Raw genomic sequence first — 27653 nt, forward strand, 5'->3', positions numbered from 1 at the left:
AATTCTGCAAAGTTTTACCTGATAGTACAAGTCGTTCATTCAAAACGAATGTGGTAAAGAGAGCCGAATATTGGTGACTTGAAATCGTTCGTGCTCAACTTGACACTGCTGAACATCGGAATAGAAAACGAGATTGGATGAACGGAAGTGGCCTGAAAGGCTGGCTGGTCGGCTGTGGGTGGTTGCGAATTGTAAACTGGTTGCACGGCCCTATTCGTGGCGGCTGATATGTGGAGGGGTACAATCCTCTCTGCGGGCGGTTTTGCTGAACATTTATGCGACGGTTCCCGGGTTCATATCCCAATAGAGCGGTGTTCTGGCGCCACTTTTGGTGAAAATTCACTCATTTGCTTCTCACATCGTTTCAGCGATGCAGAAGGCAGGATTGATTTCATTCCAGAGCGTGGTGCAGCTCGCGAGTGCAGAATAACGAGTTTTCGTCAACGCAACACACGTGGAGAAAAGAAAATGTTCAGATTGAAGCTGAATATGAATTTATCCCAATTCACGCGATGTCATGAATACCGAATGAAAATGCTCCTGCATTGGGCGGTAATCGAACCCCAGCTTCCTGTGAGGCAGACGAGAATTCGACCAATAAAACTCCAATGGCCGAATGGCAGTTTGTTGCATGTGTTCACTTGGAAACAGACTGGAAGAACAGAAAGTCTCACCGGCCGCAAATGAGGCTGTTTGTTGCGAACAAGGTGACTACGCGGCTCCAGTAGCGCAATTGGTTAGCGCGTGGGACTTGTATAAACAGTATTGAGTTCGAGCACTGCTGAGGTTGTGAGTGCGAGCTTCACCTGGAGCAATTTTACCTTTTGCTTCTGAACATTTCCACCCGAGTTCAAGATGCAGCTGGTGTGTTCCATTAAGCATCTCCTTCTTCGTGTTCTCCTGTGGGCACTGAGGGTCCTCTGGCCGGATTACAATAGCAGGTGTGAGTTTATTTGTGAATGGGCGATTGGCGACAGAATGAAACGGCAAAGGAGGCGGCACGAGATCTTTAAATTTAATGAACCGAACACAATTCTTCTTTTCGTGAAACAGACATTCTTCTGTTTGAAGTGTCGTTTCGGAAAATTCGGAAGGTTAATGTGTTGCCCGGTGTCACTGAGTAACGGGTGGAATTATTCCGCTTTCAGTTGTTGATCCTGTGACAGGTCGGGAGACCTTTTCCTGCTCCTGTGTGGGACAAGGTCTGCCTTTCCAGCGGAATAATAACTGTGAGAGAGTCGATCCCTGCGATGTTTTGTCAACATGTTGACCATTGTTGAGCATTCTCAGAAAAGGGCTTTGTTCTTCTCTTATCACTATTTTTACCAGAAACATTTGGAGAGTAGAATATCAGTTGGAAAGACCACTGATTGCCCGTTTACACCACCCGTCCCTTGAATGTACAGAGATTGCTTTGTGTCGAAACTGCTTCAAAGTAAGTCTCTTCCACAGTGACCTGGAAATGTTTGGATTGGTGCAGTTATCTGCAGCTTGTCAATTGGATGGTTTACACTGAGTTTAGTTGGGCTGATCTGATTTCTTAAATTCGGAACATAGGAATATAGGAACAGGAGTAGGGCCTGCTCCGCCATTTGATAAGATCATGGCTGACTTGTGATCTAACTCCATACACCTGCCTTTGGCATATATGCCTTAATACCTTTGGTTGCCAAAAAGCCCTCTCTTTCAGATTTAAATTTATCAATTGAGCGAGCATCAATTGACTTTTGCAGAAGAGAGTTCCAAACTTCTACCACCCTTTGTGTGTAGAAATGATTTCTAATCTCATTCCTCAAAGGTCTGGCTCTAATTTTTAGACTGTGCCCCCGACTCCGAGAATCCCCAACCAGCGGAAATAGTTTCTCTCTATCCACCCTATCTGTTCCCCTTAATATCTTTTAAACTTCGATCAGATCACGCCTGAACGTTCTAAACTCGAGAGAATACAACCCCAATTTGTGTAATCTCTCCTCGTGACTTAATCCTTGAAGTCCGGGCATCATTCTAGTAAGCCTACGCTGCACTCCCTCCAAGGCCAATATGTCCTTCCGAAGGTGCGCTGCCCAGAACTGCTCACAATACTCCAGGTGCGGTCCAACCACGGTTTTGTATAGCTGCAGCATAACTCCTGTCCCCTTGTACTCTAGTCCTCTAGATATAAAGGCCAGCATTCCATTAGCCTTCTTGATTATTTTCTGTACCTGTTCATGAAACTTCAATGATCTATGTACCTGAACCCCTATACCCCTTTGGACATCCACTGTTTCTAACGTTTTACCATTTAGAAAGTACCCTGTTCTTTTCTAATTTTGATCCAAAGTGGATGACCTCACATTTGCCTATATTGAATTCTATTTGCCCCAGCTTTGTCCATTCATCTAATCTATCAATATCCCTTTGTAATGTTATGTTTTCATCTAAACTGCTTACAATGCCACCAATCTTTGTGATATGAGACTTTCCATGGCTTCATCTAAGTCATTAATAAATATTGTGAATAATGGAAGCCCCAAGACAGATCCCTGCGGGACTCCACAAGTAACATCCTGCCAATGTGAGTACCTATCCATTATCCCTACTCTCTGTCGCCTTTCGCTCACCCAACTTCCGAACCAAGTCCGTATTTTTCCCTCGATTCCATGGGCTTCGATCTGAGCTAACAGTCTCTTATGTGGGACTTTATCAAATGCCTTCTGGAAGTCCATATAAATATCATCCATTGACATTCCCCTGTCCACTCCTTTAGTCACCTCTTCAAAAAATGCAATCAGCTTTGTCAGACACGACCTACATTTCACAAATCCATGCTGGCTCTCTGATTAACTGAAAATTCTCGAGGTGTTCAGTCACTCTATCCTTAAGTATAGAATCCAACATTTTCCCCACAACAGATGTTCGACCAACTGGTCGATTATTCCCTGGTTTCCCTCTCTCTCCTTTCTTAAAAAGCGCAGTGACATGTGCAATTTTCCAATCTCGAGGGTTAGTTCCTGAATCTCGAGAACTTTGAAAGATTATAGTTCGGGCATCTGCAATGTGCTCACCTCCTTCCTTTAAAACCCTGGGATGGAAACCATCTGGTCCTGGGGATTTGTCACTCTTTAGTGTTGTTATTTTCTTCATTACTGTTATTTTACTTATCTTAATTTTATTGAGTCCCTGTCCCCGATTCAATATTAGTTTTCTTGCGATTTCCAGGAAGCTATCCTCTTTTTCTCCTGCAAATACTGACGCAAAGTAATTATTCAACACGTCCACATTTTTCCATTGTCAATTATCATATCCCCACTTTCAGTTTTTAAGGGGCCAACACTGCTCCTGACCATCTACTTTCACCTAATATAACTATAAAAGTTTTTCGTATTGGTTTTGTTATCCATTGCGAGTTTCTTTTCATACTCTCTTTTTGTAGCTCTTACTATCTGTTCTGTGACCGTTTGTTGATCTTTGTATCTTTCCCATTCGCCAGGATCTGTGCCATTTTTTGCCTTTTTGTATGCCCTTTCATAATGTCTCATACTGTCCCTTACCTCTTCAGTTGTCCATGGCTGGTTTGTTTTGGCAAGTAGAGTTGATGCACCTCAGGGGTATAAACTGATTCTGTATCACGTTCAATGTTTCTTTCAACATTTCCCACTGATGATCAGTCGTTTTACCCATTAACAGATTTGCTCAGTTTACTGTGGACAGTCTCTGTCTCATCACATTGAAGTCGGCCTGACCCAAGTCTAGAATCTTAGCAGCTGATTCACTTTTTTCCCTTTCAAATATTACCTTGAACTCGTTCATGTTATGAACGCTTTTGGATAGATGTTCTCGCACAGTCAAGCTGTTAACTAAATCTGGTTCATTCCTCATTCGAAAATCTAGAATGGCTTGCCCCCTTGTTGCCTGTAGGACATACTGCTGCAGAAAACTATCCCGGACACACTCAATAAATTCACTACCTTTCTGACAGTTGCTGGTGTGATTTTCCCAATCTATGTGATGGTTAAAATCCACCATTAAGACCACTATGCCTTTGTTAAACGCTTGTCTAATCTCTGCATTTATACAATCTAGCACTTCAGAGCTGCTGCCAGGGGTCCTGTACACAACTCCCACTATAGTCTTGGATCCTTGCCTATTTCTCAATTAAACCCATAAGGTCTCTTTTGCCTGTCTACCCCTCGTTATACCCTCCTTGATCATTGAAGTGATTTCATCTCTAATCACTATGGCTTACTCCTCCACCTCCTCCATTTTCCCTATCTCTCATGTAGACCTTATAACCTGGTATATTTAGTTCCCAATCCTGACCATCCTGCAGCCATGTCTCAGTAATAGCTATCTTTTCATGCCCTCCAATTTGAATTTGTGCCTGTAGTTCATTTAATTAATTCCTCATACTCCGTGGGCCCACACCCTCGCCTGACCTTCAGCTTTGATGCTTGGTTAATCGCTTTAAACCTTCTAGTTTTCACTTTATCTGTCGTATCTAAAGTACGTTTTCTTTCTGCTGCTCCACGCTTTTCCCTTCCACTTGTTCTTGAACAAGTATTTGTACTATTTTTAATGTAAATTTCCCCTGGGTCCTCCCTTCTCTTACTTCTGTCAACTTTACTCTCTTCTGACTCCCCGCTCAGGTTCCCATCCTCCTGCCACTCCAGTTTAAACCCTCGCCAACAGCAGTAGCAACTCCCCCTGCGAGGCTATTAGTCCCGGATCTGTTGAGGTGCAACCCGTCCGGCTTGTACAGTTCCCACCTTCCCCAGAATCGGTCCCAATTCCTCAGGAATCTAAATCCCTCTCTCCTGAACCAACCCTCCAGCCACGCATTCACCTGATCTATTCTCCCATTCCTATAATCACTAACACGTGGCACTTGGAGTAATCCTGAGATTACTACCCTTGAGGTCCTGCTTTTTAACTCATTTCCTAACTCCTTATATTCTGCTTGCAGGACCTCATCCCTCTTTTTCACTATGTCGTTGGTACCGATATGGAGCACGACCTCTGGCTGTTCACCCTCCCCCTTCAGAATGTCCTGCAGCCGCTCAGTGACATCCATGACCCTGGCACCAGAGAGGTAACATACCATCCTGGAATCACGTTTGCGGACGCAGAAACGCCTTTCTGCTCCACTAACTATAGAATCCCCGATCACTATTGCTCTCTTGACCTTTCTCCTCCCCCCACTTTACAGCTGAGCCTCCCATGATGCTTTGGACTTGGCTCTGTCTGCACTCCCCTGAGGAACCCTTTCCCTCACCATTACCCAGATCTGAATACTGGTTGAAGATTGAGATGCCCTCAGGGGAATTCTGCACTAACCCGGACCTCGAGCTCCACCAGCTGACGACACTTCCTGCACATGTGCTTGCCCAGGACACGGGAAGAGTCCTGGAGTTCCCACATGGCACAGGTCGTGCATTCGACAGGTTTGAGCTGCCCTGCCATGCCTTAATTTATTAGATTAACGTGAACAAAGCAAAAACAAATTACGGTTATTTTTGGTAAGATTACTCGAGTTAAGTAGTTTAAGCTTTAATTTTAATGAGCTTCCAGTAGTTTTACATTTCAAGCTTTTAATTCAACTTTACCCAATTTCCAAACTCAGAGAAAAAAATCGAAGACTCACCGGCCAATCACCTGTAACGTCACTGCTTGTTTTTTTTCACCGATTGCCTCTGTGCCGCTCGGAGTGCGGGTCGGCCTTCGAGTCTGGGCCTTGAGCAGTCTCCGAGTCCTGCGCTCTCTCCCAGGTCCGCTCCCGCCTGCAGCTCCGCTCTTTTTCATCCCACCCACTCCTTGCAGACACTTCCAGCATCATCGACGTGGGCGGTAGAATGCAGAGACATTCAGCGCTCCAAATCAATCCGTGCCGCCTTTAACCGAAACTCTGGAACAATGTGAACCATTTCAGCCTCTCAGATGCCGATGTTTCCAATTTCATCTTGTGCAGCCAGAACCCCTGGTGATTTTACAGTCACTGAAGTTCGCTTCATTTTCCCCAAAGTTTGGTCTGAGAGAGAACAACGAAAAATAAAGGAAAAGTGAGCGTTTCCTCATTGGTGGCGAAGCAAAATCGCTGCTTTCATTCCTTCCACCGCTGGTCTTCCTGCGGACGATGAACCTTCTGCACTCCGCTATTTTTATCTAAACAACCAGGGACTGGAAACCATTTGAATGTGAAAGTGTGAGCAACAAACTGGATCAAGCGGATAGGTGGGGCTGGATATTGCAAAACAAACAGCGAAGCCACGAGGAGCAGGTCAGCTGTAACATCAGAACACAAGAAATAGGAGCAGGAGTCGGCCTCACGGCCCCTCGAGCCTGCTCCGCCATTCAATAAGATCATGGCTGATCTTCGACCTCGACTCTATTTTCCCGCCCGATCCCCATATTCTTTACATGACATTTCAAACAGAAGAATGCCTGTTTCAAGAAAAGAAGAATTGTGTGTTCGGTTCTTCAGATTTAAAGATCTCGTGCCGCCTCTTTTGCCATTTCATGCTGTCGCAAATCGCCTCTCTCTCCGGCCGATTAACAACTAAACTCACACCTGCTATTTCAATATGGCCGGCCAGAGGACCCAAAGTGCCCACATGAGAACAGTAAGAAGGAGAAGCTCAATGGAACAGACCAGCTGGACCTTGAACTCCGGTGGAAATGTTCAGAAGCAAAAGATCGAACTCAACACTTCGGCATTCCTCGAGCCTGATACTATTATATAATACCGCGTGCTGACCGATTACGCTGCTAAGGCCGCGTGGTATTAATACTCTCATTAAACACACTCATTTTCGGCCTGGAAGGTTGTATGTTCTTTCAGACAGGTTTCCAAGTGGATACATGCAGCCAATTGCCGTTCGGCTGTTGGTGTTTTTGTGGTCCAATTCTTGCCTGCCACACGGGAAGCGGGCATTCGATTACCACCCAATGCAGCAGCATTTTCTGCATTCATGACATCGCGTGAATTGGGATAAATTCATATTTAGCTTCAATCTGCAAAACATCTTCAGACTTTTTCTTTTCTCCAGGTGTGTTGCGTTCACTTAACCTCGGCTTCTATACGCAAAGGGTGGGAGACGTTTGAAACGCACTTCTGCAGATGGTAGTTGATGGCAGCTCACTTGTGAATGTTAAATCTGAGATTGATAGATTTCTGTGAACCAAGGGTAATAAGGGATATTGGGCTAAGCCGGGTATATGGAGTTAGGTCACAGGTACATATCTAAATGCCACTGCCACTTGCTGCCTCCTGATATGCGCCACCTTCACCTGCAAGAAAGCGGGACGTGTGTCTGGGTGATGTGCCTGTCATTGTTAAATAGCTGCCAGCGTGTGTCACCTATGAGTTGTGGGTGGGCGGCTTGCAACAGTGGTAATGTGTAAGAGTGAGAGGAATCCTCTGGTTACAAGAGTTGAGTACTGATGGAAAGAGTTTGTTGGTATTTGGGGGATGGGGGGTGTATTGCATGGTGCAGTTGGTCGGAGATGAAACTTGAGAATTGCCCTCACTCAGCTTGACCACTCATGTCAAAGCATTGAACTTCTTCCTGCACTGCATCCATGTTCATAATGTTGTGCGCCTGGCATTGAATTCGTCCCCCGCTGCCTCCAACTGCCTTTTGGATATCTGTCTGGAGGGCCTCTTGCCCTCACCCACCCCTGCGGATACATCATGCTCCTCCTTCTGTTCGACTCCTGCACCACCGACTCTGAGCATCAGCAGAGAACCTTGGTGCATGCACCCTCCAGGACTGGTACCAACTCAGATCGGCAGATTGGTGAGGTCTGGTGTGCAGATCGGAGGATGTGGGATTTGGTGGTGTATAACTTTTATTCAATGTTTGAACATAACTCATCAGTGTGCAAACATAGGGATGTACCTGCATCTATGTTTTACGTGTACAACGTCTAATCTCTGTTCAGACTCCGTTTAGACAGTGGACTGTTATTTTCAGCAAATAACAGGTCCCAGCTGCCTTCAAGCGATTTCGAAGAAACATCCTCCCTTTAAGAGATTGAGCTCCCCCGGGCGGTGGAAAGTGTGAATTGCAAAGATCCCACGTGCAAGGCCCGGAATGGAACACTGAATGCAGGTGAGTCATCGGGCCAGCCGGATCTTGCGTCCTGCGTGCCCAAGAGTCATTGGGCGCGGAGTAACAGCGCATCACGTGACCTGCGCCCAAAAACGGCACTGGTCCAATTCCCCCCTCCCCCCCCCCCCCCACCAACGTTTCCTGTGTGTGCCAGTCGACAGGATTCGGATATGGTACCTGGCACATGGGGCCACAGGAAGAACGATTCCACTTAGATTGCCCTCTTCACACCTCGGACGTCCCAATGCGCTTTACAGACAACAAACCACTCGTTGAAGTGCAGTCACTGCTGACATGTAGGAAACGAGGCAGCCAATTTGCACACAGCAAGATCCCAAACACAGCGATGTGACAATGACCAGATAATGTGTTATAGTGATGTGACTGGAGGGATAAATATTGAACAGGGTAGCAGGGAGAACTAATTACCCTATCAGTTCGAGTTTGGACCTTTGTAATGTTTTTCTTTCCTTATTTTTATCTTCATCAGATTCCAACTGATCAGAAAACTGACAACTGAACTCTCAATGAATTTTCGATAAATCTGTCACTCAAAATAAACAATGTTAGAAATAAACCGGATTGAGACGGTTCACTTCAATTCAGTGAAACGTCGAATTCCGGTTAAACCGGCGCGGCGGAGTCACAGCAGCTCATCGCTGATCTGCACCTCAACTCTATTTAGCGAAACAGAAACTGGAAAATTCATGTTTCGAGACGAGTTCACTAATTTCCTGAAAAATGAATATCACTAAACCAGCAAAATATTCCCTGCCCTGATTAAAGACACAGTCGAACATATCGCAAGAAACCCGCGAATTTATTATTACACGGATAGAATACCGTGCTCAATATTAACATTAACACTGAGCGCTTTACCCCGTGGTGCGGGACCCCGTCCGCGTTTATATTTACCAAAAAAAAAGAAAACCAGCAAATAATAATCTCACCCGGCGGAATTGGGGATTGTTCGTATTTTACAGGAAAGAATGAGGCCACTGGTCCCCTCAGGCTTGGATAGTATATTCTGTTCACATTCTCCGCTCGGTGTTGTTCTCCGTGTACATTTTCCGTTTCCCGATTTGACTTTGTTTTATTTCCCGTCTCTTTATTTTGCAGACTGAGTGCGAAAGCGATTGCTTTAAAGGCAAAACGTTTTGATCAAAGATTTGAACATTGTTTATTCTGATTGTCGGTTTCTCGGAGACCCAGCGGGAGTTCAGTTGTCAGTTTCCGGATCAGTCGGAAACAGTGGAGCCAACTTGCTGCAAGAGAGAAAACAACAAATGAACAACGTCAACAAAGCGAAAGGAAGAGAAAGAGACAAGCAGTGTATGAACCATCTCTGCCCAGCGTTTAGGATCATTTGGTGAATCAATTCGTCATCGGCCGCGTGGCCTAATGGATAAGGCGTCTGACTTCGGTATTAACTCGAGTTGTTATCAGAAGATTGCAGGTTCGAGTCCTGCCGCGGTCGTTTTACTCGCTGGGTGAAAATTTGTCCGACGTGCGCCCGAAATGTTTTGCACCCGACCGTTTCGAACAGTCGGATGGAACAGAAATCCCGAAATTACTTTGCTTTCAGAAATTGACTCCACATTTTCAAAATTGTAGATCTGGGTGCACGATATGGGTCCGAATCCCATCCGTGTCGTTATTGTATTGAACTTTTGTTATGGCCCTCCATAAGTTTTGTGCAATCAAAATGGGCTTGAAAGCTATTAATACCAATCCGACACCGGTGTTTTAAGTCTGTATCCCTGGATTGTTTATATTTTGTTGAAATGGAGAGGGACAACTTGTCTTATAAACCATGATGTGGAGATGCCGGTGATGGACTGGGGTGGACAAATGTAAGGAATCTTACAACACCAGGTTATAGTCCAACAGTTCTATTTGAAAATAAAACTGTTGGACTATAACCTGGTGTTGTAAGATTCCTTACACTTGTCTTATCAAGTAAGACTTTCTAAAATTTAAATGCTCTGAAGTTGCATTGCCGTTTGTGTGAGAATAGATGCACCAAGTAGACTAGCGCTAATACACATTTCCTAATACAAAACACACACACATTAAACTATTGTGCAATATTTGTCGGAGGTAACCCACAGGAGGAGGTCAGGGCCTGGTGTCTCACAGGCATTACTCACCAACATTTTGTGGGAAGAGATGAGAAATGCAATAGGATAAGACCAGATAGTCTGCAGAGTGTGTGGGAATACAACAGGATGAATAGAGCGAGATATAAGATGTACTGACAGGGGATAAGGAAGAGAAGATCATGACTGATACCCATGGTTTCCCTTGCAGAGACCGACGAACAAAAGATAGATGTTATTGCGCAGACGTATTGAGGGAGAAGGCGCAACAAAGTGGCTTGGCAAATGTATCAATAACATAACGTTCGGAAATAATTAAATTTATGTGGGTGCCGTGGCTTGGTGGTTAAAACACCTGTCTGATCAACCGAAGTATTTCTGAGTTCAAATCCCAGCTGGTGCATTTCGCTCATGTTAAATCCCAGCGGTTCCTTTCGCAAAGTCCTCCTCACCAACATCTCGGGACTTGTGCCAAAAATTGGCCAGAGTTGTCCGACAGACAAGTCAAGTAACAGCCTGACACAGCCATGTTCATCGAATCAGAGCTTTCAGCCAAAGTCCCCGACTCTTCCATCACCATCCCTGGGGAGCTCCTGTCCCTCCGGCTGCACAGACCAACCAGCGATGGCAGCACAGTCATAAATATCTCGAAGCGAGTGTCCCTGGGAGTCCTCAACATTAACTCAGGACCACATCATGGCGTCAGGTCAAACATGGGGAAGGGAGAGAATGACAGCCAATGGGAGGCGGGGGGGAGAGAGAGAGAGAGAGACAGACAATCTGTGTGTGTGTGTGAGAGGGGAGGGTCTGGGAGGCTCGGGTTTTGGGGGGGGAGAGTGTGTGTTGGAGGTAATGAGCGGGTAGGAGAGCATGGACCGCCTGTGTCTGAGGTAACCGGCGTAACTATGGATGGGTGTGCGCAGATGGCTGACAGACTGGGCGAGAGTATTGAATGGGGGAATCAGACCTCGCCTCCTCAGGCCGCCCACCTCGCTGGGGAGGGTGAGGCTGACCAGCCTTCTGATGGGGTCTTTATGTGCAGGAACCTCAATCTGCAAACGGAACAATATTAATGAGACCCTTCTAGATTAACAGAGTTGTTTTTCAAAGAATTCCAGATGGTCAGCTTGTTAAAACATCACTCGTCGAACCACGAGACCCCTTTATCAAGGTTGTTTTTCAAGGTTGGCCAGTTTGTGTGACCGCGCTCGTCACGATCCCGGCCCACGCGCTGTCTTTGGGTTATTGTTCAGCTCCTTTGGGTCTTTGCGCCTCTTTGGTCACGTGGCTGCCTTGCCTCACACTGGGGGTGGGTGAGACGGGTCAGTCACCAATCAAAGTTTAAGAAAAAACGTCAATATTTCCCTCCTGCCAATATTCTCCCCTGGGTCCCCACTCAGAGAGCCGGGGGACAGCTCCCTCAGACGGCTGGGCTAATGCACCGTCCAGCGCTGAGCCCCAGAGATTAGGAAAATCCCAGGCTCGAGCTCGGGCCTGCTGCTGAGGTTCGACTTCTTGCCTTTGACCTCGGCTGGACATGGGCTCAGTGCCCTCGGGCTTGGTAGGGGGCGGGGGTTTGCGGGGACAACATGTGAGGAGGAGCAGCTCTTTAAACTGAGGAGTGGGTGACGAGGAAATTGACTAGAATGGTGCCAGGGATGAGGGACTCCAGTTCCGGGGAAAGACTGAAGAAGCTCGGGTTGTTCCCCCGAGAGCAGTGAAGGTTAATTACATGGAATCACTTTGAGAGTACAGAACAGGGACAGGCCATTCGGCCCATCAAGGCTATGCCGGTGTTTAAGCTCCACACGAGCCTCCTCCCTCCCAACTTCATCTCACCCTATTCTTCTATTCCTTTCTCCCTCATGTCTTTATCTGCTGTTCGCCCCAACCACTCCTTGTGGGAGTGAGTTCCACATTCTCACCACTCTCTGGGTGAAGAAGTTTCTCCTGAATTCCCTTCATGTCTTAAATGTCTTCATATCTTCTTCGATCTCTCCTTCCAATGTCCTGCCCACCTTGCTGGTCTCTGTGATCAATAGAAACATCGAAAATAGGAGCAAGAGTAGGCCATTCGGCCCTTCGGGCCTGCTCCACCATTCAAAATTATCATGGCTGATCGTCCAACTCAGTACCCTGTTCCCGCTTTATCCCCATATCCCTTGATCCCTTTAGCATTGAGAAATATATCTATCTCCTTCTTGAATACATCTAATGGCTTGGCCTCAACTTCCTTCTGTGCGAGAGAAATCCACAGGTTCACCACCCTCTGAGTGGAGAAATTTCTCCTCGTCTCTGTTCTAAATGGCATACCCCGTATCGGAAGACTGTGACCCCTGGTTCTGGACTCCCCAGCCATCGGGAACATCCTCCCTGCATCCAGTCTGTCTGGTCCTGTTAGAATTCTATATGTTTCGATGAGATCACCTCTCATTCTTCTAAACTCTATTGAATATAGGCCTAATCGACCCAATCTCTCCTCACACGTCAGTCCTGCCATCCCATGAATCAGTCTGGTAAACCTTCGTTGCACTCCCTCCGTGGCAAGGACATCCTTCCTCAGATAAGGAGATCAAAACTGCACACAATACTCCAGATGTGGTCTCACCAAGGCACTGTATAACTGCAGTAAGACATCCCAATCTTCTCACATTCCCCTTTCCCATCCTTTCCTTTATTGTCGATGTACTCAGCGTACGCCTTTTTCTTTAGTTTTAATTTTATTCATTATTCGCGGGTGACTCACCTCCTGACTCCACAAAGCCTTTCCACCATCTACAAGGCACAAGTCAGGAGTGTGATGGAATACTCTCCACTTGCCTGGATGAGTGCAGCTCCAACAACACTCAAGAAGCTCGACACGGTGAAGGTTCCCATCTCTCTCTCTCTCTCCTCCCCTGAAGGTGCTGACTCTGACTAGGTTCAGTTCTACACTCACTGGTTCCCCTCCCTCTACTCCCCTGAAGGTGCTGACTCTGACTGGGTTCAGTTCTACACTCACTGGTTCCCCTATCTCTCCTCCCCTGACGGTGCTGACTCTGACTGGATTCAGTTCTACACTCACTGGTTCCCCTCCCTCTCCTCCCCTGAAAGTCCTGAATCTGACTGGGTTTAGTTCTGCACTCATTGTTTCACTTCCCTCTCTCACCTCTCCCCCTCCCCCACCACGAATGACCAGGCTCTGACTGGGTTCAGTTCTGCACTCATTGGTTCCTCTCCCTCTCTCACCCCTCTCCCCCCAAGCACGATGGTCAAGGCTCTGACTGGGTTCAGTTCCACACTCAGTGGTTCCCCTCCCTCTCCTCTCCTGAAGATGCTGACACTGGCTGGGTGTTTATGCTCTCCCCCTCATTTCGACATTCCGTCCCTCCCGATTGCTGCCGGTAAGCTGTCCATCTGTGGTATCTCCCACTTTTGGCGACGAACTCTCTCTGACCAGTCACCATTTCTCCTTCATTTAAAGACGGTCCCTAATCTGTCACTATTTCTCCTTCATTTACAGACACTCCCTGACCCGTCACCATTTCTCCTTCATTGAAAGACTCTCCCTGACCTGTCACCATTTCTCCTTCATTTACAGTCACGACCTGACCCGTCAACATTTCTCCTTCATTTACAGACACACCCTAACCAGTTCTCTCCTCTCTCCGCATCTCCCACCAGATGTCCGTTCACTTGTGAACAAGGACCTTGCCATCCACAACCTTATTGCGGGTGGCTGCATCTGGAAACATAGGAACAGGAGTGAACCATTCCGCCACAGCTTGGTATCATAACCCTTAATACCCTGGCCAAACAAAAATCTATCAATCTCAATTTTCAAATTTTCAATTGACCCCCAGCCTCAACAGCATTTTGGAGTGAGGAGAGTTCCAGATTTCCACTACCCTTTGTGTGAAGAATTGCTTCTGACATCACCCCTCAACGGCCCAGCTCTAATTTTATGGTGATTCCCCCTTGTTCTAGACTCTCCCAACAGAGGAAACGGTTTCTCTGTATCGACCCTATCAAGTCCTTTAATCATCTGAAACACCTCAATTCGATCACCCCTTAATCTTGTATAATCAAGTAAAGACAAGCCTAGTCTATGCATCGATCCTCATAAATTATATAAGTGATCACTGTAAGTACAGGATAGAAATTCAGAACAGACAGTTTCAGTTTGTGTGGAACATTATTTTCTCCATAGTCCCAAGAAGATGCAAATCCCCCGTCCCACACTCTCCCTCTTTATACCTATTAAGCTGTGAATCCCCCGTCCCACACTCTAACTCCTTGTTCCCATTCAGCTGTAAGTCCCGCGTCTCGCACTCTCCGTCCTTGTCCCCATTCAGCTGTAAATCCCCGTACCACAACACTCTCCCTCCTTGTTCCTATTAAGCTGTAAATCCCCAGTCCCACACTCTCCCTCCTCGTTCCGATTAAGCTGTAAACCTCCCGTCCCACACTCTCCCTCTTTGTTCCTATTAAGCTGTAAATCCCCCGTCTCGCACTCTCCCTCCTTGTTCCTATTAAGCTGTAAATCCTCCGTCCCACACTCTCCCTCCTTTTTCCTATTAAGCTGTAAATCCCCCGTCCCACACTCTCCCTCCTTGCTCCTATTAATCTGTAAATCCCCCGTCCCACACACTCTCCTTCCTTGTTCCCATTCAGCTGTAATTCCCCGTCTCGCACTCTCCCTCATTGTCCCCATTCAGCTGTTAATCCCCGTACCACACACTCTCCCTCCTTGTGCCTATTAAGCTGAAAATCCCCCGTCCCACACTCTCCCTCCTCGTTCCGATTAAGCTGCAAATCCCCCGTCCCACACTCTCCCTCCTTGTTCCAATGAGGCAGTAAATCCCCCGTCCCACACTCTCCCTCCTTGCTCCTATTAATCTGTAAATCCCCCGTCCCACACACTCTCCTTCCTTGTTCCCATTCAGCTGTAATTCCCCGTCTCGCACTCTCCCTCATTGTCCCCATTCAGCTGTAAATCCCCGTACCACACACTCTCCCTCCTCGTTCCGATTAAGCTGCAAATCCCCCGTCCCACACTCTCCCTCCTCGTTCCTATTCAGCTGTAAATCCCCCGTCCCACACACTCTTTCCTTGTTCCTGTTCAGCTGTAAATCCCCCGTCCCACACTCTCCCTCCTTGTTCCTATTAATCTGTAAATCCCCCCCACACACACTCTATCTCCTTGACACGTCCTCACTGTTTGAAATCCAAATTCATTGCAGGCTCTAATTTTCTCCCTTTCTCTCCTGAAGGTGCAGCGTGATGGTGGGGTTCGGCCCCAGTCACTGTCTGCCCTCCAGTACCCGGCCAAGTGGTAATTCTGCAGTTGAGAGCCGAAACAGCGACCTGCCGGTATTTCGACCATCGGTAGCCGCCGTCTCTGGCTGATTCTCTCCGGCAAATCTGAGGCCAACGGTGGCAGATCAACAATAACCTGCATTCACACTGAGCGGAGTCTCAGCAACACCGAGTGCTGCTCAGGCCCTGAATCAGAGCCGGGGGACCCGGCGGACTGGCGGGCGGGGGCCCCGGACATGTGTTAAACCGATCACCCAGCGCCTCCCACGTCCAACCCGCCGCTTCCCGATTTCTTCTCCCGTTTCCACCGAGTCCGACTCGAGACAAGAGACAGGGCAGAGGCGCTCCCAGTCTGCGGGGCGGGCCTGGGGAGCTTGCGCCGTCTGAGCGGAAATGCAGCGCCTTGGAGAGATAGAGGGGTTTCTGGGGCGCGGGGAATGTGGGGCCGGTGGCCGCCATTAGTCGCCGGGCGTCGTTCAGTGTTTTATTGCCGGCGTCGCGCACAGAACCGTTTCTCGAAATGCAGACTGAGGAGTTCAGAGCCGGTTTGCTGAACAGACACTGACCGTACAATGTAGAACAGTGTTTTTCAAACTATTTTTCTCGTGACCCAGTGAAAGAAAAACACTTCCCCCAGGGACCCAAAACAATAATATCTTCTGACTGCAGTTTTCATCAAATCCCAATAGAGGACAATCAATGCTCGCTCTTCACTTCACTTCACTTCAAGTAATAACTAAAATTAGACATCGACGTCACTTGAAAAATATTAATAAAGTAAAAAAAGATCAGGTTGAGTTTCACTTTCTTAATGTGAAGGGTTGGACTGTCGCTTGTTCATGATCTCGTTCCAATCTGGATCACACGATGAAAGCTCCACACGCATATCAGGTGCGCTGTTGAGTCGGTTTCTTTCTCTTGTTTTTAACCTTGTCAAAGTCGAAAATCCAAGTTCGCACATATAGGTTGTTGTGAAGGGCAGCAAAAACAGAACACTAATCTGACTTAACAGAGGATATTCTTTGAAAATACTGATCCAAAAAGATGAGAAACTGAATCACTTGTGGCGTGTTTTCATTGTGCAATCACAGGTGAGTCGCACCAGCTCGTTTTCTTGCTCAGGCATCAAGTTTCGCTTCATTATTGATTCAGGGTTTTCGAAAACAAAATGACCTTTCACCCAACACTTTGCCTTCAAATTTTCAAACCTCTCTGCAGGGAAGTAGCGACTAAAATGATCAGACAGAGCAGCGAGATGGAACTGTATGACACATTTCATTTCATTCCCTTTTTCTTCATTGATGCTGTTCTCCTCAGTGTGTTGTAACAATGTTGGGAACATGGAATAGCTCGGGCGATTACTTTTCACTCCGGCTTGCCACAGTTCTAATGATTTTTGAAAGATTGTATCTGTTCACAATGTCGAAACAAATGATTGCCTCTTCCTTGTAATTTCAAATTCAGATCGTTTAAAATTGAGAACCTGTCAGCCAGGTATGACAACTTCATTAACCAACTGTCATCGGAAAACAAATTTGTCATGTTAGACTGTTTCTCTACCAGAAAAATGTGAATCTCTTCCTGAGTTCTTACACCCTTGTAAGCACCCTGCCCCGTGACAGCCATCGTACTTCAATGTGAAACAGTAAATGAGTGAGCACAGCTCCCTTTTCTCAGGATAACGCTTCAAAAAAGCTTTTACTTCAGTGAGCTTCCTTGAATGAAATTAACAATTTTCACTACTTCCTTCATTCCTGCCAAAAGATCAGGGGGAATCCCCTTGGACGTCAAATCTTCGTGGTGAATGAAACAGTGATTCCAAACATCATGATCAGCTGCCTCAGATATTCTTCTCATGACTCCACTATTTCTACCCGTCATATTTGCTGCTCCATCACTTGGAATTCCTTTGCAATTAGCCCAGTCCAATTTGTATTTTCCATCTATACAGTCATGTTTTTTTTTATTCGTTCACGGGATGTGGGCGTCGCTGGCGAGGCCAGCATTTATTGCCCATCCCTAATTGCCCTCGAGAAGGTGGTGGTGAGCCGCCATCTTGAACCGCTGCAGTCCGTGTGGTGACGGTTCTCCCACAGTGCTGTTAGGAAGGGAGTTCCAGGATTTTGACCCAGCGACAATGAAGGAACGGCGATATATTTCCAAGTCGGGATGGTGTGTGACTTGGAGGGGAACGTGCAGGTGGTCTTGTTCCCATGTGCCTGCTGCCCTTGTCCTTCCAGGTGGTAGAGGTCGCGGGTTTGGGAGGTGCTGTCGAAGAAGCCTTGGCGAGTTGCTGCAGTGCATCCTGTGGATGGTACACACTGCAGCCACAGTGCGCCGGTGGTGAAGGGAGTGAATGTTTATGGTGGTGGATGGGGTGCCAATCAAGCGGGCTGCTTTATCTTGGATGGTGTCGAGCTTCATGAGTGTTGTTGGAGCTGCACTCATCCAAGCAAGTGGAGAGTATTCCATCACACTCCTGACTTGTGCCTTCTAGATGGTGGAAAGGCTTTGGGGAGTCAGGAGATGAGTCACTCGCCGCAGAATACCCAGCTTCTGAACTGCTCTCGTCGCCACATTATTTATATGGCTGGTCCAGTTAAGTTTCTGGTCAATGGTGACCCCCAGGATGTTGATGGTGGGGGATTCGGCGATGGTAATGCCGTTGAATGTCAAGAGGAGGTGGTTAGACTCTCTCTTGTTGGAGATGATCATTGCCTGGCACTTATCTGGCGCGAATGTTACTTGCCACTTATGAGCCCAAGCCTGGATGTTGTCCAGGTCTTGCTGCATGCGGGCTCGGACTGCTTCATTATCTGAGGGGTTGCGAATGGAACTGAACACTGTGCAGTCATCAGCGAACATCCCCATTTCTGACCTTATGATGGAGGGAAGGTCATTGATGAAGCAGCTGAAGATGGTTGGGCCTAGGACACTACCCTGAGGAACTCCTGCAGCAATGTCCTGCGGCTGAGAAGATTGGCCTCCAACAACCACTACCATCTTCCTTTGTGCTAGGTATGACTCCAGCCACTGGAGAGTTTTCCCCCTGATTCCCATTGTCTTCAATTTTACTCGGGCTCCTTGGTGCCACACTCGGTCAAATGCTGCCTTGATGTCAAGGGCAGTCACTCTCACCTCACCTCTGGAATTCAGCTCTTTTGTCCATGTTTGGACCAAGGCTGTAATGACGTCTGGAGCCGAGTGGTCCTGGAGGAACCCAAACTGAGCATCGGTGAACAGGTTATTGGTGAGTCAGTGCCGCTTGATAGCACTGTCGATGACACCTTCCATCACTTTGCTGATGATTGAGAGTAGACTGATGCAGCGGTAATTGGCCGGATTAGATTTGTCCTGCTTTTTGTGGACAGGACATACCTGGGCAATTTTCCACATTGTCAGTTAGATGCCAGTGTTGTAACTGTACTGGAACAGCTTGGCTAGAGGCGCAGCTAGTTCTGGAGCACAAGCCTTCAGCACGACAGCTTGGATGTTGTCGGGGCCCATAGCCTTTGCTGTATCCAGTGCACTCAGCCGTTTCTTGATATCACATGGAGTGAATCGAATTGGCTGAAGACTGGCTTCCGTGATGGTGGGGATATCGGGAGGAGGCTGAGATGGATCATCCACTCGGCACTTCTGCCTGAAGATGGTTGCAAACGCTTCAGCCTTGTCTTTTGCACTCACGTGCAGTGCTTCGAATATTTGTGCTCCTGTTGCATTTGTTGGTAAAGTTAGACAACACAGCCAACCTTCGAAAAAGTCATCTTGCCCGACATATCTCACAGAGAAGAACAGTGTTGCACAATTTGAAATATCAGCACTCTCGTCAAGTTGGATCGCAAAATCCCCGGCTGACTGTAACCGAGTAATAATCTTGGCTTCTGAATCCTCAGCAATAGAACATATTCGCCGAGACATTGTGCTGTCACTGAGAGGAACGCTTCTCAATTTTTCAGCAGGCTTCTCGTCGAAGATTTCCGCACCATATCCAGAGATGCTGAAATTCTTCCAGCATCTCTGAATAAGTTTTTCGGCAACTGTAAGGGCCATTTTCTCTTTTGCCACACGGTTTGCGACCAAATATGACACCAGTTGCGCCTTATCATTCAGAGCAGTTGACCGATTAAGAACTGGTGCTGATAAATTTAATCCCCGTTGCTTCCTTTGAAAATATTCAAGCGGGTGATCAAAGAGTTCCCCATGTTTTGTTTCAAAATGTCTTTTTAATTTTGACGGTTTTAATCTCTCGGTTACAAGCACCTCGCTACAAATAACACACTGGGGCTTTGGATCATGGTTTGAGTTTGCACAATTGATGAAACCACATTTCAAAAAAGCCTCACTCTCCTGCCTCGTCTACGATTTGGTTTTCTTCTTAGTGGACGGTTCAGGCCTGGTCCACATGGCAGAAGTTTGTCCGTCATTTCTCGAACTTCCTGTTGCAGACGACGTACTCACACATGTTGGTTTTATTGTCGGATGGAGATGGGTTTGAGAACTGTGTTTTTGAACTTCTTTGTTTTATTATAAAATGATCAAATTTTGGAAATTAAGGTTTGGTGATTAAGCCGCCCCTGACTCATTTCCCCGTGATACTGGGCCCAGACCAGCACCACTCACCGTGGCTTTGGCGGCGAGGAAGGGCGCGTCCTGGTTGATTCTCGGAAACACGAAACCTAACAGAATGACTATTCCACTGGAACAAGGTCATCGCTCCACAGAATGAAATGACTGTCTGTCATCTGCCCAACGGAAATTACCTGATAAAAACGTGAATGTGAACTTCAGTCCAACATTCAACCAATCAATGTCACGCAATCACAAGTTCTGATTACAAAACTGCCCGTGACATTTCATCTCTTTATGAAATAATTGTTTGCCCTTTTCTTATTTAATGTCCAGTTGTGGTTCATTTGATTTTCTCGACCGTACCCATTTAATGGCAGTGAGCTGATATTGCCAATCGGGCTCAGCATTCTCTGGCAAGCAGTTACCTGCCCTATAAGCTCCGCTGATAACCTGATATCTGACGAATTTCCTTTCCATGTTCCATTACATTTATGCTTTTATTTTTAGGGTTCAAACGAGGGGGCACAAAGTTAAACACAAAGCAATTTGGCAACATGCAGGTCTCCCAATCAACGCAAGAGCACGCAGAAGGAATCCCAATGGACCAAACCCCTTCTCATTCACTGCCACTGGAAAAAAATCCGAACGGACCAACCCCTTTCCTATTCCCTCCCATTGCAGAGAATCCCAAAGAGAAAAAACCCTTCACAGTCCAAGCATTAAAGAGAGTGCGGTGCCCAGAACTGAACACAGTTCTCGAAATGAGGTCTAACCAGAGCTCTGTATAACTGTGACATAACTTCCACTCCTTTTTATTCCAGTTCCCTTGAGATAAAGATCAAAATTTAATCTCCATTTCACCTTATATTTTTTGTGAATTCTGTACTTGGACCCCTAAATCTCTATCCTCCCCCACAGTTCCTTGCTTTTTGCCATTTAGAAAATACTCTGATCTATCTTTTTAAGTTTCAAAGTGGATGACCTCACACTTTCCCACGTTGAACTCCATCTGCCACTGTCTTGCCCACTCACTTAATCTATCAATGTCCCTTTGCAACTTTCTGCTCCCATCTATAATGCTTACTGTGCCACCTAACTTAGTTTCGTCAGCACACTGGGATATAAGGTTCTCTGCATAAGAACAGAACAAATAGGAGCAGGAGTAGGGCCGACGGCCCCTCGAGCCTGTTCCGCCATTCAATCAGACCATGGCTGATCTTCGACCTCAACTCCACTTTCCCGCCCGATCACCATATCCCTTGATTCCCCTAAAATCCAAAAGTCGATCGATCACAGACTTCAATATACTCAACGGCTGAGCGTCCAAAGTCCTCTGGGTGAGAGAATTCCGAAGATTCACAACCCTTTGAGTGAAGATTTTTTTCCTCATATTGGTCCTAAATGGCCGACCCCTTATCTTGAGACTATGACCTCTAGTTCTTGACTCTCCAGCCAGGGGAATCAGCCTCTCAGCAACTACACTGTCAAGCCGTCGAAGAATTTTATACATTGCAATGTGATCACCTCTCTTTCTTCTAAACTCCAGCGAATGTAGACCAATTTTACACAATATCTCCTCACAGTAAAATTGCAGCAAATCCTCCTTACTCTTATATTCCAACACCCTTGCAATGAAGACGAATATTTTATTTGCCTTCCTCACTCTCATTAGACCCTTGGTAACTCACTATTTCCAGTATGTTTTTCCTCTATTCCTTCTGTTGGGAAAATAAATCATTGTTGAAAACATTTCACTCCAATTATACCAGTTTCTGTTTGGGGAACAAAATGCAGCTGAACTGCAAACTTAGAGTTTCTGAAGAAAGCGGATTAATGTGAACGTTGAATTGCGATGGCCGGGAATCGAACCCGGATCAACTGCTGGAAGGCAACTATAATCACCACCATACCACCATCGCCGAAAAAAGTTATCAATAAAATGGTTCCCAACCATCAGATCCTGAACATCCACTGCAGGCTGTTGCATTTTTTTCTTCAGTTGAACTGGTTTCTGACGGATCCTTTCTCGCTCTGTCGCAGTTCCCGTTTCCGTCCAGTAGATGACGCCAAGCCCCAATCAATGGAAATTACACAACAGCCAGTAATTGTTCACCTGATATCGGACTGAAGAGACAGTCGATCCCTGCAATACTTGACCAGCTGGAAATACACATTGCCGCAACTCACATCAGCCATTGTGTAACATTAAGTAATTTCATTAAATCATTCTGGAGACCTGAGTACGAACTGGGCACAAATGGCAACTTAATATTCAAGTCGAAAAGATCTTTAGAAAGGACCGAGAAGTAGGGAAAGGAGGAGGAACAGCAATATTGCGAATGGAAAATATTACAGTAGTTGAAAGATAGAATATCAGTGAGCGTGAGGGGGCAATGTAAACACTCCGAGAGAGACTGATCAAAAGTGGCCCCACTGTACTCCTCCAGAAGGTATAAGAAGGGCGAGTTGGGGAGGATTTCTTCATTCTTTGTGAAAGTGTTTGTGAGATTGTGGAAATGTCTGAATGAGGAAAATCCGGTGGAAAAACTCGGGCCAAGGCCAAGTCTCGCTCATCCTGGGCAGGACTGCAGTTCCATGTGGGCCGTGTTCACAGGTCCTGTGAAAGGGGAACAATGCTGAATGTGAAGGTGCCGGAGCTCCGGTCTATCTGGCTGCTGTGCTCGAGCACCTGACGGCTGAAATCCTCGGGCTGGTTGGTGATGCGGCCCGCGACAACAAGATGACGCGCATCATCCCCAGACACCTGCAACTGGCCGTCCGCAACGACGAGGAGCTCAACAAGCTGCTGTGAGATGTGACCATCGCTCAGGATGGAGCGCTGCCTAATATCGAGGCCTGTTTCTGTGTCGTAATTTCGATGTAACTCGATGTAAAGGCTCTTTTCAGAGCCACCCACTGTATCTGTGAAAGGGCTGGTTACTGTCTGAAGGGAGACGCTGATATCATGCTACCAGTGTTGGTTTGAGCTGCTTTTTTCTCGTTGTGGACGAGATGAGGTATTAATGGGACTGGAGTCGGGGCACCGACCACATTCCGAGACTTTAAACGGTAACTTATGGACCCCAGTCCACACATCACCAGATTTGTTGTACTTATTTAAACTACTTGCCATGCTGGGCTCGTAAAGCATCACCAGAACTGCTCGACTAAACTTTCCACATCAGTGGGATTCAGCGCTTCGCTCCGTTTCTGTTCTATTTTGTTGGATTATTCAAATAACTCATCAAACTCACTGGGGAATCACTGAAATGCAACTCTGTACAGAAACAAATGACAGTGAACGGCCTGGTCCCCAGGAGATCAGAAATATTATTCGCCTTTCGCCTTGTTGACCAGTAAACCGTGTTTCGAGTCCACCGACCCGCGTTGGTTCCACATGGGAATCAAATAGAGAGGGCGGGAGGGGAGGAGACAGAGTGACGGACAGAGCAGAGAGCGGCCTCTGATCTTCCAGCTCCACCTCCAGCTTTCTCCACCCGCCAATTTCAAACCGTTTATTGATAATTGAACCGAAACACAGCGGTCCGCACAAACCCTGACAGATTCGGGCTTCATATTCAAGGATTCCCAGGAACCCGGAGCTTTTAAATAAGCCCCGTTACAATTAACAGACAGTAATATTCCTGACTAAATACAGTCCCTTCGATAACAAGTCAAACCGTCTCCTTCCATTTAAGTCCCACACCCGATTCTATCTCCCCACATATCCCCTCCCAGACGGGTTCAGCGTTTTACAAACACCTTATTGGAGAATCTCATATGTTGGGGTTTGAGTTGTGACGCGGAGTTTCTCCGCCAGTGTTACCGTCTCACAGAGACTCTCGCCCTGAATCTGTGAAAAGAAAATGACCATGAACTGGACTGGAGCCGAACACATCCCCAGTTACAGTGAGGCTCGGACACCCCATTCTCTCTGTTTTATATCAGACAGTATTCCACCTTCATGTCCAGCACTTGAGAGAGACACACACTTTCAGTCTTACACTTCCGATCAGTGTGTTCATATCACCCTCAATAACTGTATCCAACCTTCAAATACAGCACCAGAGAGTGAGAGAGAAAGGGAGACAGATACGGTGACAGAGCGAGCGGAGAGGCACAGTGCCACAGTATCAGTTCCAGACTGACCTGTAAAGTTGCGTTTTATCCAGAAAATCCCGTTGGAGAGACAGAAGATGCATTCTTATCTCTCATGGATATACCAGAGACGGACACACTGTTAATCCCACACTCAAGGACAGTACAGAGAGTGACAAAACAATGTGGGCCGAATTTAACCCTCTCTTGCCTGTTGTACTATATTCGGTTTTGCAGATCAGGTCCGTTCGTTATTAATCTCAGTGGCCGAGAGTTTCACTCTGATTATATTAATCTGGGACTGTTGCTGTCTGATATTAATCCTACACAGTCCCAGCAAATACACCGATTCCCGCTTTCCTCCCATGTTCCTCCAGGATTGGTTTGAAAAATCCTCCCTCCAGTTTCGGGTTCACGCGTTACTTTATCAGTAAAGGGACCAAGAATAAACAGAACCCATTGGCTCATTTCACAGCCGTCCACGTTATCTCTGATTGACCCTTTACCATAAAAAGATACCGAGAGAAACAGCAGGGATGGAAACATCCAGTTGAATAGTGAGAGATTGTAAAGTCAGTCTGGATTCCAGCGTTCGGCACTGGTGGAATCCCATCTGTTTCCCATTCTGGTGCCTGTTCCTGCACTGCCTGTGGACCCCATTCCCTCTGAACTTTCCCCCACTTCCTTTGCTCAGACTCTGAAAAATTCCAACTGGGGAAAGTTTCCATCGATTTTGGTATTGCGAATTAAACCAGATATCTGCGCATGCGCGATTCAGCCCCGCCCCCAGCGCTGCTTGCTGGTGAGCAGAAGAGCGCATGCGCGCTCCCCTCCCCCAGCTCGGCCTGTGGGCGCCATTCCCTCAGTGAGCGGATGAAGATGGTTAAAATCAGCCGGGAATGGAGAGATCACGGCCCCCGGGGGAAGGGAGCAAAGAGCAGCCTCGTTACAGCAGCTCATCGCTTCGGGACCGTGTCCGCAGATGGGCTCAGAGATCGGCATTGAGTCCGGGGGCTGTTTGTAAGAGGCGGAGTGGATCAGGAACTGCTCCCGGAACATGGAGTGAGCGGGGGAAGGAAGAGGTCATTCTCGGGCTGTGTGTGTCCAGGGTGAGGGAGACAGAATGGGAAGAGCAGGTTGTTTGAAATCATTGCTGCTTTCTCTCCCCAAACCAGTGGTGAAATGTTCCTGGTTTAGTTCCAGTCTCACCCTGTTTATTGTTATTGGACAGTGAACAGTGGAAACAGAGCCGGACAGTAAGGATATGGGGAGTGATACAAAGAGCATCTATTGCAGGCACCAGGTGACAAGTGTGAACACGTTTTAAACAGCGGCTGTTGTGTTTCGGTTGAACGGTTAGTTCCATGGTGGAGGGTATTAGAAACCTGACCTGTACAAAGGTCCCCGCCCCATCGGGTAGTGCCATTCATGGATCAGTGCAGGGGTTGTGTTGTGTCTGGATGTCACCAAATTGTTGTCAAACAGCCCAACACACCTGGTGTGCAGAAGCTGAGTGCTGCAGTACTGCAGTGGAGTCAGACACTGACACTGTTTGTATGTTTGTATCGCTGGTTTTCATTTGTGGTTATTACAATGATTATTAATTGTAAACAATTTTACAACACCAAGTTATAGTCCAACAAATTTATTTTAAATTCCACAAGCTTTCGGAGGCTTCCTCCTTCGTCAGGTGAACGGTGTGGAAATGAAATTTTCGAATCCTTCGCATTTTAAAATCACAGAACAATGCCTGGTGATTACTGCCTGTTGCCAAGGCAATCACAGTGAGCAGACAGAAAGGTGTCACCTAAAAAGGCCACCGAATATACAAACCCCCCCAAAAAAAGAGAGAGAGAGAGAAGGAACACAGTCAATGACCCGTTATATTAAAAACAGATAACATTTGTTCGCTGGTGGGGTGACGTGTAGTGTGACATGAACCCAAGATCCCGGTTGAGGCCGACCTCATGGGTGCGGAACTTGGCTATCAATTTCTGCTCAACGATTTTGCGTTGTCGTGTGTCTCGAAGGCCGCCTCGGCCAACGTTGTCTACCTCATACGTTGCAGGAAAGGATGCCCCAGAGCATGGGACATTGGCGAGACCATGCAGACACTGCGACAACTGATGAACGGACACCGCGCAACAATCGCCAAACAGGAGGGTTCTCTCCCTGTCGGGGAACACTTCAGCAGTCATGGACATTCAGCCACCGACCTTCGGGTGAACATACTCCAAGGCGGCCTTCGAGACACACGACAACGCAAAATTGTTGAGCAGAAATTGACAGCCAAGTTCCGCACCCATGAGGACGGCCTCAACCGGGTTCTTGGGTTCATGTCACACTACACGTAACCCCACCAGCGAACAAATGTTATCTGTTTTTAATATAACGGGTCATTGACTGTGTTCCTTCTCTCTCTCTCTTTTTTTGGGGGGGTTTGTATATTCAGTGGCCTTTTTAGGTGACACCTTTCTGTCTGCTCACTGTGATTGCCTTGGCAACGGGCAGTAATCACCAGGCATTGTTCTGTGATTTTAAAATGCGAAGGTTTCGAAAATTTCATTTCCACACCGTTCACCTGACGAAGGAGGAAGCCTCCGAAAGCTTGTGGAATTTAAAATAAATTTGTTGGACGATAACTTGGTGTTGTAAAATTGTTCACAATTGTCAACCCCAGTCCATCACCGGCATCTCCACATAATGATTATTAACGGAGAGATTCAATTGATCACTTTTGTATTTTCCACTTCACCTGTTCTTGAGTTACAAGAGTTACTTTTTCTTCCTACAGTCAAATCCTTGAAGGACCCAGAATCAGTGTGATGTTTACTCCACCCGAGGCACAAGGAGCAGTCAGTGCAGCCAGCTCCTTCTCACACACAGTAAGTACATTATCACTCACAGAGCACAGAGACACAGACAGGTCATCGGTCCCACAATCTCAGACAGCAGAAATAGTCAGTCGCACACTGACCCCAATCCAACACTCAAACAGAGCAGGAGAGACAGACGTAATTTCCATTTCACAACGACTCAGTCCTGCTGACCGGGAGATAAATAATTCCCAGTCCAAAATCACACGCAGTATCAGATTGAAAGGCACTGTGTCAATCTCACATTAGTTCAGCCTTAGCTACAAATTAAACACCAGATAGAACTGACACATGGTACTGATTGATAGGTACAGAATGAATCAGAATAGTGTGCTCCAAGATTCAAATTAAATACCAGCCCACAACTCTCACACATTATGAGTTTAAAGATGCAGTATTCATGCCACTATTGTGCACTGAGATACAAATGAGATACCAGTTCAGATGTTACCCATTTTTGACTCACATATATGTCCAAAAACTTCATAGTGTCAGAATGAAATGTACAGTTTCAATTCATTCACTGCAGACTGAGGTACACATTAGATACCAGTCCAAAATTCTCATACAGTGTAAGACTGAAAGAGAGAGTATCAACCCCATTATTGCAGACTGAGCAACAC

At 46.8% G+C, this 27653-nt stretch overlaps 1 protein-coding gene and 1 non-coding gene across 2 annotated transcripts in view; one reads left to right on the plus strand and one right to left on the minus strand.

The window, feature by feature from the left end:
- Nucleotides 1-27653, minus strand: part of LOC137306868 (uncharacterized) — a 244784-nt gene that overhangs the window by 144417 nt on the left and 72714 nt on the right. The window lies entirely within an intron of this gene.
- trnar-ucg (transfer RNA arginine (anticodon UCG)) lies at nucleotides 9475-9564 on the plus strand. The gene is given in 2 exon segments: nucleotides 9475-9511; nucleotides 9529-9564. It is a non-coding gene; the product is annotated as a tRNA-Arg (tRNA).

This window comes from Heptranchias perlo, chromosome X (genome assembly GCF_035084215.1).
Source record: "Heptranchias perlo isolate sHepPer1 chromosome X, sHepPer1.hap1, whole genome shotgun sequence".
NCBI classification, from domain to species: Eukaryota; Metazoa; Chordata; class Chondrichthyes; order Hexanchiformes; family Hexanchidae; genus Heptranchias; species Heptranchias perlo.